General features: G+C 38.8%; 9 non-coding genes across 9 annotated transcripts; all 9 read right to left on the bottom strand.

Moving 5' to 3' along the window:
* Positions 1-1,397: 1,397 nt before the first annotated feature.
* On the bottom strand, positions 1,398-1,470 carry TRNAA-UGC (transfer RNA alanine (anticodon UGC)). The gene has a single exon. It is a non-coding gene; the product is annotated as a tRNA-Ala (tRNA).
* Positions 1,471-1,748: 278 nt separating this feature from the next.
* TRNAA-AGC (transfer RNA alanine (anticodon AGC)) lies at positions 1,749-1,821 on the bottom strand. The gene has a single exon. It is a non-coding gene; the product is annotated as a tRNA-Ala (tRNA).
* A 278-nt stretch (positions 1,822-2,099) lies between these two features.
* TRNAA-AGC (transfer RNA alanine (anticodon AGC)) lies at positions 2,100-2,172 on the bottom strand. The gene has a single exon. It is a non-coding gene; the product is annotated as a tRNA-Ala (tRNA).
* A 1,887-nt stretch (positions 2,173-4,059) lies between these two features.
* On the bottom strand, positions 4,060-4,132 carry TRNAA-UGC (transfer RNA alanine (anticodon UGC)). Its single transcript has one exon. It is a non-coding gene; the product is annotated as a tRNA-Ala (tRNA).
* Positions 4,133-4,410: 278 nt separating this feature from the next.
* TRNAA-AGC (transfer RNA alanine (anticodon AGC)) lies at positions 4,411-4,483 on the bottom strand. Its single transcript has one exon. It is a non-coding gene; the product is annotated as a tRNA-Ala (tRNA).
* A 1,820-nt stretch (positions 4,484-6,303) lies between these two features.
* On the bottom strand, positions 6,304-6,376 carry TRNAA-UGC (transfer RNA alanine (anticodon UGC)). Its single transcript has one exon. It is a non-coding gene; the product is annotated as a tRNA-Ala (tRNA).
* Positions 6,377-6,654: 278 nt separating this feature from the next.
* TRNAA-AGC (transfer RNA alanine (anticodon AGC)) lies at positions 6,655-6,727 on the bottom strand. Its single transcript has one exon. It is a non-coding gene; the product is annotated as a tRNA-Ala (tRNA).
* Positions 6,728-9,653: 2,926 nt separating this feature from the next.
* Positions 9,654-9,726, bottom strand: TRNAA-AGC (transfer RNA alanine (anticodon AGC)). The gene has a single exon. It is a non-coding gene; the product is annotated as a tRNA-Ala (tRNA).
* A 1,536-nt stretch (positions 9,727-11,262) lies between these two features.
* Positions 11,263-11,335, bottom strand: TRNAA-UGC (transfer RNA alanine (anticodon UGC)). Its single transcript has one exon. It is a non-coding gene; the product is annotated as a tRNA-Ala (tRNA).
* Between the last annotated feature and the right edge of the window lie 1,083 nt (positions 11,336-12,418).

The following is a 12,418-nucleotide window of genomic DNA, read 5'->3' on the forward strand; positions in this document are numbered from 1 at the left end:
TGTTTCCCTCCAATTTATTGCCAGCGTGTCATCATGAACCCATTATGGTGATGAAGACATCACGAACCCATTATGATGTCATCATGATGTCATCATGAACCCATTATGATGATGTCATCATGAACCCATTATGATGTTGTCATGATGATGTTATCCTGAACCCATTATGATGTCATCATGAACCCATTGTGATGATGCCATTATGAACCTATTATGATGTCATCATGAACCCATTATGATGTCATCATGAACCCATTATGATGATGAAGTCATCACGAACCCATTATGATGTCATCATGATGATGTCATCATGAACCTATTGTGATGATGTCATCATGAACCCATTATGATGTCATCACGATGATGTAATCACGAACACATTATGATGTCATCATGATCATGTCATCATGAACCCATTATGATGTCATCATGATGATGTCATCATGAACCCATTATGATGATGTCATCATGAACCCATTATGATGTCATCATGAACCCTTTATGATGATGAAGTCATCACGAACCCATTATGATGTCATCATGATGATGTCATCATGAACCTATTGTGATGATGTCATCATGAACCCACTATGATATCATCACGATGATGTCATCACGAACACATTATGATGTCATGATGATGTCATCACGGACCCATTCTGATGTCATCATGATGATGTCATCACGAACCCATTATGATGTCATCATGATGATTTCATCACGAACCCATTATGATGTCATCATGATGATGTCATCACGAACCCATTATGATGCTGTAATCATGATCCCACTATGATTTCGTCATGATGATGTCATCATGAACCCATTGTAATGAAGTCACCACGAACCCATTATGATGTCATCATGATGATGTCATCATGAACCCATTATGATGTCATCATGAACCCTTTATGATGATGTCATCACGAACCCTTCATGATGTCGTCATGATAATGTCATCATAAACCCATTATGATGATGAAGTCATCATGAACCCATTATGATGTCATCATGATGATGTCATCATGAACCCATTGTGATGATGTCATCATGAACCCATTATGATCTTGCCATGATGATGTCAGGGAAACATGATGAAACAGGGAAACAGTGTATTTGCTTCATGTAATGTACCATTAAGCTTGCTGCTTGTACTGCTCTAATTACACATGAAACCAAGAAAACACTTAGAGAACACGGTCATTGAACCAACTACCCCTCGCATGCTAAGCGAGCACACCACCATTTGAACTAAATTCCCTTTGTATTCTACAGTTATTCGTGAAGTTGGAAAATCTGTGGGAAAGCATAGGGTCTATATAGTTGGTTTCCCTCCAATTTATAGCCAGCGTTCAGCACAACATTATTGAAAATTTATGAAGTATAAATAAAGTAACTGGAGAATGCGGGCATCGATCCCGCTACCTCTCGCATGCAAAGCGAGCGCTCTACCGTTTGAGCTAATTCCCCTACATAGAGTGGCATGTTTTAGGTGAAACAGGGAAACAGTGTATTTGCTGCATGTAATGTACTGATGGGCTTGCTGCATGTACTGTTCTAATTACACATGAAACCAAGAAAACACTTGAAAAGCACATGAAAAGTCTGTGGGAAATCATAAGGTCTATATAGTTTGTTTCCCTCCAATTTATTGCCATCATAAGGTCTATATAGTTTGTTTCCCTCCAATTTATTGCCAGTGTTAAGCACAACATTATTGAAAATTTATAAAGTATAAATAAAGTAACTGGAGAATGCGGGCATCGATCCCGCTACCTCTCGCATGCTAAGCGAGCGCTCTACCATTTGAGCTAATTCCCCTACATAGTGTGGCATGTTTTAGGTGAAACAGGGAAACAGTGTATTTGCTGCATGTAATGTACTGATGGGCTTGCTGCATGTACTGTTCTAATTACACATGAAACCAAGAAAACACTTGAAAAGCACATGAAAAATCTGTGGGAAATCATAAGGTCTATATAGTTTGTTTCCCTCCAATTTATTGCCAGCATACGGTCTATATAGTTTGTTTCCCTCCAATTTATTGCCAGCGTTAAGCACAACATTATTGAAAATTTATAAAGTATAAATAAAGTAACTGGAGAATGCGGGCATCGATCCCGCTACCTCTCGCATGCTAAGCGAGCGCTCTACCATTTGAGCTAATTCCCCTACATAGGGTGGCATGTTTTAGGTGAAACAGGGAAACAGTGTATTTGCTGCATGTAATGTACTGATGGGCTTGCTGCATGTACTGTTCTAATTACACATGAAACCAAGAAAACACTTGAAAAGCACATGAAAAATCTGTGGGAAATCATAAGGTCTATATAGTTTGTTTCCCTCCAATTTATTGCCAGCATACGGTCTATATAGTTTGTTTCCCTCCAATTTATTGCCAGCGTTAAGCACAACATTATTGAAAATTTATAAAGTATAAATAAAGTAAATGGAGAATGCGGGCATCGATCCCGCTACCTCTCGCATGCTAAGCGAGCGCTCTACCATTTGAGCTAAGTCCCCTACACTGAGTCCATTGTTTTAGGTGAAACAGGGAAACAGTGTATTTGCTGCATGCAATGTACTGATGGGCTTACTGCATGTACTGCCCAAATTACACATGAAACCAAGAAAACACTTGAAAAGCACATGTAAAATCTGTGGGAAAGCATAAGGTCTATATAGTTTGTTTCCCTCCAATTTATTGCCAGCGTGTCATCATGAACCCATTATGGTGATGAAGACATCACGAACCCATTATGATGTCATCATGATGTCATCATGAACCCATTATGATGATGTCATCATGAACCCATTATGATGTTGTCATGATGATGTTATCCTGAACCCATTATGATGTCATCATGAACCCATTGTGATGATGCCATTATGAACCTATTATGATGTCATCATGAACCCATTATGATGTCATCATGAACCCATTATGATGATGAAGTCATCACGAACCCATTATGATGTCATCATGATGATGTCATCATGAACCTATTGTGATGATGTCATCATGAACCCATTATGATGTCATCACGATGATGTAATCACGAACACATTATGATGTCATCATGATGATGTCATCATGAACCCATTATGATGTCATCATGATGATGTCATCATGAACCGATTATGATGTCATCATGAACCCTTTATGATGATGAAGTCATCACGAACCCATTATGATGTCATCATGATGATGTCATCATGAACCTATTGTGATGATGTCATCATGAACCCACTATGATATCATCACGATGATGTCATCACGAACACATTATGATGTCATGATGATGTCATCACGGACCCATTATGATGTCATCATGATGATGTCATCACGAACCCATTATGATGTCATCATGATGATGTCATCACGAACCCATTATGATGTCATCATGATGATGTCATCACGAACCCATTATGATGCTGTAATCATGATCCCACTATGATTTCGTCATGATGATGTCATCATGAACCCATTGTAATGAAGTCACCACGAACCCATTATGATGTCATCATGATGATGTCATCATGAACCCATTATGATGTCATCATGAACCCTTTATGATGATGTCATCACGAACCCTTCATGATGTCGTCATGATAATGTCATCATAAACCCATTATGATGATGAAGTCATCATGAACCCATTATGATGTCATCATGATGATGTCATCATGAACCCATTGTGATGATGTCATCGTGAACCCATTATGATCTTGCCATGATGATGTCAGGGAAACATGATGAAACAGGGAAACAGTGTATTTGCTTCATGTAATGTACCATTAAGCTTGCTGCTTGTACTGCTCTAATTACACATGAAACCAAGAAAACACTTAGAGAACACGGTCATTGAACCAACTACCCCTCGCATGCTAAGCGAGCACACCACCATTTGAACTAAATTCCCTTTGTATTCTACAGTTATTCGTGAAGTTGAAAAATCTGTGGGAAAGCATAGGGTCTATATAGTTGGTTTCCCTCCAATTTATAGCCAGCGTTCAGCACAACATTATTGAAAATTTATGAAGTATAAATAAAGTAACTGGAGAATGCGGGCATCGATCCCGCTACCTCTCGCATGCAAAGCGAGCGCTCTACCGTTTGAGCTAATTCCCCTACATAGAGTGGCATGTTTTAGGTGAAACAGGGAAACAGTGTATTTGCTGCATGTAATGTACTGATGGGCTTGCTGCATGTACTGTTCTAATTACACATGAAACCAAGAAAACACTTGAAAAGCACATGAAAAGTCTGTGGGAAATCATAAGGTCTATATAGTTTGTTTCCCTCCAATTTATTGCCATCATAAGGTCTATATAGTTTGTTTCCCTCCAATTTATTGCCAGTGTTAAGCACAACATTATTGAAAATTTATAAAGTATAAATAAAGTAACTGGAGAATGCGGGCATCGATCCCGCTACCTCTCGCATGCTAAGCGAGCGCTCTACCATTTGAGCTAATTCCCCTACATAGTGTGGCATTTTTTAGGTGAAACAGGGAAACAGTGTATTTGCTGCATGTAATGTACTGATGGGCTTGCTGCATGTACTGTTCTAATTACACATGAAACCAAGAAAACACTTGAAAAGCACATGAAAAATCTGTGGGAAATCATAAGGTCTATATAGTTTGTTTCCCTCCAATTTATTGGCAGCATACGGTCTATATAGTTTGTTTCCCTCCAATTTATTGCCAGCGTTAAGCACAACATTATTGAAAATTTATAAAGTATAAATAAAGTAACTGGAGAAGGCGGGCATCGATCCCGCTACCTTTCGCATGCTAAGCGAGCGCTCTACCATTTGAGCTAATTCCCCTACACTGAGTCCATTGTTTTAGGTGAAACAGGGAAACAGTGTATTTGCTGCATGCAATGTACTGATGGGCTTACTGCATGTACTGCCCAAATTACACATGAAACCAAGAAAACACTTGAAAAGCACATGTAAAATCTGTGGGAAAGCATAAGGTCTATATAGTTTGTTTCCCTCCAATTTATTGCCAGCGTGTCATCATGAACCCATTATGGTGATGAAGACATCACGAACCCATTATGATGTCATCATGATGTCATCATGAACCCATTATGATGATGTCATCATGAACCCATTATGATGTTGTCATGATGATGTTATCCTGAACCCATTATGATGTCATCATGAACCCATTGTGATGATGCCATTATGAACCTATTATGATGTCATCATGAACCCATTATGATGTCATCATGAACCCATTATGATGATGAAGTCATCACGAACCCATTATGATGTCATCATGATGATGTCATCATGAACCTATTGTGATGATGTCATCATGAACCCATTATGATGTCATCACGATGATGTAATCACGAACACATTATGATGTCATCATGATCATGTCATCATGAACCCATTATGATGTCATCATGATGATGTCATCATGAACCCATTATGATGTCATCATGAACCCTTTATGATGATGAAGTCATCACGAACCCATTATGATGTCATCATGATGATGTCATCACGAACACATTATGATGTCATGATGATGTCATCACGGACCCATTCTGATGTCATCATGATGATGTCATCACGAACCCATTATGATGTCATCATGATGATGTCATCACGAACCCATTATGATGTCATCATGATGATGTCATCACGAACCCATTATGATGCTGTAATCATGATCCCACTATGATTTCGTCATGATGATGTCATCATGAACCCATTGTAATGAAGTCACCACGAACCCATTATGATGTCATCATGATGATGTCATCATGAACCCATTATGATGTCATCATGAACCCTTTATGATGATGTCATCACGAACCCTTCATGATGTCGTCATGATAATGTCATCATAAACCCATTATGATGATGAAGTCATCATGAACCCATTATGATGTCATCATGATGATGTCATCATGAACCCATTGTGATGATGTCATCATGAACCCATTATGATATTGCCATGTCATGGAAACATGATGAAACAGGGAAACAGTGTATTTGCTTCATGTAATGTACCATTAAGCTTGCTGCTTGTACTGCTCTAATTACACATGAAACCAAGAAAACACTTAGAGAACACGGTCATTGAACCAACTACCCCTCGCATGCTAAGCGAGCACACCACCATTTGAACTAAATTCCCTTTGTATTCTACAGTTATTCGTGAAGTTGAAAAATCTGTGGGAAAGCATAGGGTCTATATAGTTGGTTTCCCTCCAATTTATAGCCAGCGTTCAGCACAACATTATTGAAAATTTATGAAGTATAAATAAAGTAACTGGAGAATGCGGGCATCGATCCCGCTACCTCTCGCATGCAAAGCGAGCGCTCTACCGTTTGAGCTAATTCCCCTACATAGAGTGGCATGTTTTAGGTGAAACAGGGAAACAGTGTATTTGCTGCATGTAATGTACTGATGGACTTGCTGCATGTACTGTTCTAATTACACATGAAACCAAGAAAACACTTGAAAAGCACATGAAAAGTCTGTGGGAAATCATAGGGTCTATATAGTTTGTTTCCCTCCAATTTATTGCCATCATAAGGTCTATATAGTTTGTTTCCCTCCAATTTATTGCCAGTGTTAAGCACAACATTATTGAAAATTTATAAAGTATAAATAAAGTAACTGGAGAATGCGGGCATCGATCCCGCTACCTCTCGCATGCTAAGCGAGCGCTCTACCATTTGAGCTAATTCCCCTACATAGTGTGGCATGTTTTAGGTGAAACAGGGAAACAGCGTATTTGCTGCATGTAATGTACTGATGGGCTTGCTGCATGTACTGTTCTAATTACACATGAAACCAAGAAAACACTTGAAAAGCACATGAAAAATCTGTGGGAAATCATAAGGTCTATATAGTTTGTTTCCCTCCAATTTATTGCCAGCATACGGTCTATATAGTTTGTTTCCCTCCAATTTATTGCCAGCGTTAAGCACAACATTATTGAAAATTTATAAAGTATAAATAAAGTAACTGGAGAATGCGGGCATCGATCCCGCTACCTCTCGCATGCTAAGCGAGCGGACTACCATTTGAGCTAATTCCCCTACATAGGGTAGCATGTTTTAGGTGAAACAGGGAAACAGTGTATTTGCTGCATGTAATGTACTGATGGGCTTGCTGCATGTACTGTTCTAATTACACATGAAACCAAGAAAACACTTGAAAAGCACATGAAAAATCTGTGGGAAATCATAAGGTCTATATAGTTTGTTTCCCTCCAATTTATTGCCAGCATACGGTCTATATAGTTTGTTTCCCTCCAATTTATTGCCAGCGTTAAGCACAACATTATTGAAAATTTATAAAGTATAAATAAAGTAACTGGAGAATGCGGGCATCGATCCCGCTACCTCTCGCATGCTAAGCGAGCGCTCTACCATTTGAGCTAAGTCCCCTACACTGAGTCCATTGTTTTAGGTGAAACAGGGAAACAGTGTATTTGCTGCATGCAATGTACTGATGGGCTTACTGCATGTACTGCCCAAATTACACATGAAACCAAGAAAACACTTGAAAAGCACATGTAAAATCTGTGGGAAAGCATAAGGTCTATATAGTTTGTTTCCCTCCAATTTATTGCCAGCGTGTCATCATGAACCCATTATGGTGATGAAGACATCACGAACCCATTATGATGTCATCATGATGTCATCATGAACCCATTATGATGATGTCATCACGAACCCATTATGATGTTGTCATGATGATGTTATCCTGAACCCATTATGATGTCATCATGAACCCATTGTGATGATGCCATTATGAACCTATTATGATGTCATCATGAACCCATTATGATGTCATCATGAACCCATTATGATGATGAAGTCATCACGAACCCATTATGATGTCATCATGAACCTATTGTGATGATGTCATCATGAACCCATTATGATGTCATCACGATGATGTAATCACGAACACATTATGATGTCATCATGATCATGTCATCATGAACCCATTATGATGTCATCATGATGATGTCATCATGAACCCATTATGATGTCATCATGAACCCTTTATGATGATGAAGTCATCACGAACCCATTATGATGTCATCATGATGATGTCATCATGAACCTATTGTGATGATGTCATCATGAACCCACTATGATATCATCACGATGATGTCATCACGAACACATTATGATGTCATGATGATGTCATCACGGACCCATTCTGATGTCATCATGATGATGTCATCACGAACCCAATATGATGTCATCATGATGATGTCATCACGAACCCATTATGATGTCATCATGATGATGTCATCACGAACCCATTATGATGCTGTAATCATGATCCCACTATGATTTCGTCATGATGATGTCATCATGAACCCATTGTAATGAAGTCACCACGAACCCATTATGATGTCATCATGATGATGTCATCATGAACCCATTATGATGTCATCATGAACCCTTTATGATGATGTCATCACGAACCCTTCATGATGTCGTCATGATAATGTCATCATAAACCCATTATGATGATGAAGTCATCATGAACCCATTATGATGTCATCATGATGATGTCATCATGAACCCATTGTGATGATGTCATCATGAACCCATTATGATATTGCCATGATGATGTCAGGGAAACATGATGAAACAGGGAAACAGTGTATTTGCTTCATGTAATGTACCATTAAGCTTGCTGCTTGTACTGCTCTAATTACACATGAAACCAAGAAAACACTTAGAGAACACGGTCATTGAACCAACTACCCCTCGCATGCTAAGCGAGCACACCACCATTTGAACTAAATCCCCTTTGTATTCTACAGTTATTCGTGAAGTTGAAAAATCTGTGGGAAAGCATAGGGTCTATATAGTTTGTTTCCCTCCAATTTATAGCCAGCGTTCAGCACAACATTATTGAAAATGTATAAAGTATAAATAAAGTAACTTGAGAACGCGGGCATCGATCCCGCTAACTCTCGCATGCAAAGCGAGCGCTCTACCATTTGAGCTAATTCCCCTACATAGAGTGGCATGTTTTAGGTGAAACAGGGAAACAGTGTATTTGCTGCATGTAATGTACTGATGGGCTTGCTGCATGTACTGTTCTAATTACACATGAAACTAAGAAAACACTTGAAAAGCACATGAAAAGTCTGTGGGAAATCATAAGGTCTATATAGTTTGTTTCCCTCCAATTTATTGCCATCATAAGGTCTATATAGTTTGTTTCCCTCCAATTTATTGCCAGTGTTAAGCACAACATTATTGAAAATTTATAAAGTATAAATAAAGTAACTGGAGAATGTGGGCATCGATCCCGCTACCTCTCGCATGCTAAGCGAGCGCTCTACCATTTGAGCTAATTCCCCTACATAGTGTGGCATGTTTTAGGTGAAACAGGGAAACAGTGTATTTGCTGCATGTAATGTACTGATGGGCTTGCTGCATGTACTGTTCTAATTACACATGAAACCAAGAAAACACTTGAAAAGCACATGAAAAATCTGTGGGAAATCATAAGGTCTATATAGTTTGTTTCCCTCCAATTTATTGCCAGCATACGGTCTATATAGTTTGTTTCCCTCCAATTTATTGCCAGCGTTAAGCACAACATTATTGAAAATTTATAAAGTATAAATAAAGTAACTGGAGAATGCGGGCATCGATCCCGCTACCTCTCGCATGCTAAGCGAGCACTCTACCATTTGAGCTAATTCCCCTACACTGAGTCCATTGTTTTAGGTGAAACAGGGAAACAGTGTATTTGCTGCATGCAATGTACTGATGGGCTTACTGCATGTACTGCCCAAATTACACATGAAACCAAGAAAACACTTGAAAAGCACATGTAAAATCTGTGGGAAAGCATAAGGTCTATATAGTTTGTTTCCCTCCAATTTATTGCCAGCGTGTCATCATGAACCCATTATGGTGATGAAGACATCACGAACCCATTATGATGTCATCATGATGTCATCATGAACCCATTATGATGATGTCATCATGAACCCATTATGATGTTGTCATGATGATGTTATCCTGAACCCATTATGATGTCATCATGAACCCATTGTGATGATGCCATTATGAACCTATTATGATGTCATCATGAACCCATTATGATGTCATCATGAACCCATTATGATGATGAAGTCATCACGAACCCATTATGATGTCATCATGATGATGTCATCATGAACCTATTGTGATGATGTCATCATGAACCCATTATGATGTCATCACGATGATGTAATCACGAACACATTATGATGTCATCATGATGATGTCATCATGAACCCATTATGATGTCATCATGATGATGTCATCATGAACCGATTATGATGTCATCATGAACCCTTTATGATGATGAAGTCATCACGAACCCATTATGATGTCATCATGATGATGTCATCATGAACCTATTGTGATGATGTCATCATGAACCCACTATGATATCATCACGATGATGTCATCACGAACACATTATGATGTCATGATGATGTCATCACGGACCCATTATGATGTCATCATGATGATGTCATCACGAACCCATTATGATGTCATCATGATGATGTCATCACGAACCCATTATGATGTCATCATGATGATGTCATCACGAACCCATTATGATGCTGTAATCATGATCCCACTATGATTTCGTCATGATGATGTCATCATGAACCCATTGTAATGAAGTCACCACGAACCCATTATGATGTCATCATGATGATGTCATCATGAACCCATTATGATGTCATCATGAACCCTTTATGATGATGTCATCACGAACCCTTCATGATGTCGTCATGATAATGTCATCATAAACCCATTATGATGATGAAGTCATCATGAACCCATTATGATGTCATCATGATGATGTCATCATGAACCCATTGTGATGATGTCATCATGAACCCATTATGATCTTGCCATGATGATGTCAGGGAAACATGATGAAACAGGGAAACAGTGTATTTGCTTCATGTAATGTACCATTAAGCTTGCTGCTTGTACTGCTCTAATTACACATGAAACCAAGAAAACACTTAGAGAACACGGTCATTGAACCAACTACCCCTCGCATGCTAAGCGAGCACACCACCATTTGAACTAAATTCCCTTTGTATTCTACAGTTATTCGTGAAGTTGAAAAATCTGTGGGAAAGCATAGGGTCTATATAGTTGGTTTCCCTCCAATTTATTGCCAGCGTTCAGCACAACATTATTGAAAATTTATGAAGTATAAATAAAGTAACTGGAGAATGCGGGCATCGATCCCGCTACCTCTCGCATGCAAAGCGAGCGCTCTACCGTTTGAGCTAATTCCCCTACATAGAGTGGCATGTTTTAGGTGAAACAGGGAAACAGTGTATTTGCTGCATGTAATGTACTGATGGGCTTGCTGCATGTACTGTTCTAATTACACATGAAACCAAGAAAACACTTGAAAAGCACATGAAAAGTCTGTGGGAAATCATAAGGTCTATATAGTTTGTTTCCCTCCAATTTATTGCCATCATAAGGTCTATATAGTTTGTTTCCCTCCAATTTATTGCCAGTGTTAAGCACAACATTATTGAAAATTTATAAAGTATAAATAAAGTAACTGGAGAACGCGGGCATCGATCCCGCTACCTCTCGCATGCTAAGCGAGCGCTCTACCATTTGAGCTAATTCCCCTACATAGTGTGGCATTTTTTAGGTGAAACAGGGAAACAGTGTATTTGCTGCATGTAATGTACTGATGGGCTTGCTGCATGTACTGTTCTAATTACACATGAAACCAAGAAAACACTTGAAAAGCACATGAAAAATCTGTGGGAAATCATAAGGTCTATATAGTTTGTTTCCCTCCAATTTATTGGCAGCATACGGTCTATATAGTTTGTTTCCCTCCAATTTATTGCCAGCGTTAAGCACAACATTATTGAAAATTTATAAAGTATAAATAAAGTAACTGGAGAAGGCGGGCATCGATCCCGCTACCTTTCGCATGCTAAGCGAGCGCTCTACCATTTGAGCTAATTCCCCTACACTGAGTCCATTGTTTCAGGTGAAACAGGGAAACAGTGTATTTGCTGCATGCAATGTACTGATGGGCTTACTGCATGTACTGCCCAAATTACACATGAAACCAAGAAAACACTTGAAAAGCACATGTAAAATCTGTGGGAAAGCATAAGGTCTATATAGTTTGTTTCCCTCCAATTTATTGCCAGCGTGTCATCATGAACCCATTATGGTGATGAAGACATCACGAACCCATTATGATGTCATCATGATGTCATCATGAACCCATTATGATGATGTCATCATGAACCCATTATGATGTTGTCATGATGATGTTATCCTGAACCCATTATGATGTCATCATGAACCCATTGTGATGATGCCATTATGAACCTATTATGA

Source organism: Spea bombifrons, chromosome 5 (assembly GCF_027358695.1).
Source record: "Spea bombifrons isolate aSpeBom1 chromosome 5, aSpeBom1.2.pri, whole genome shotgun sequence".
Taxonomy (NCBI): domain Eukaryota; kingdom Metazoa; phylum Chordata; class Amphibia; order Anura; family Pelobatidae; genus Spea; species Spea bombifrons.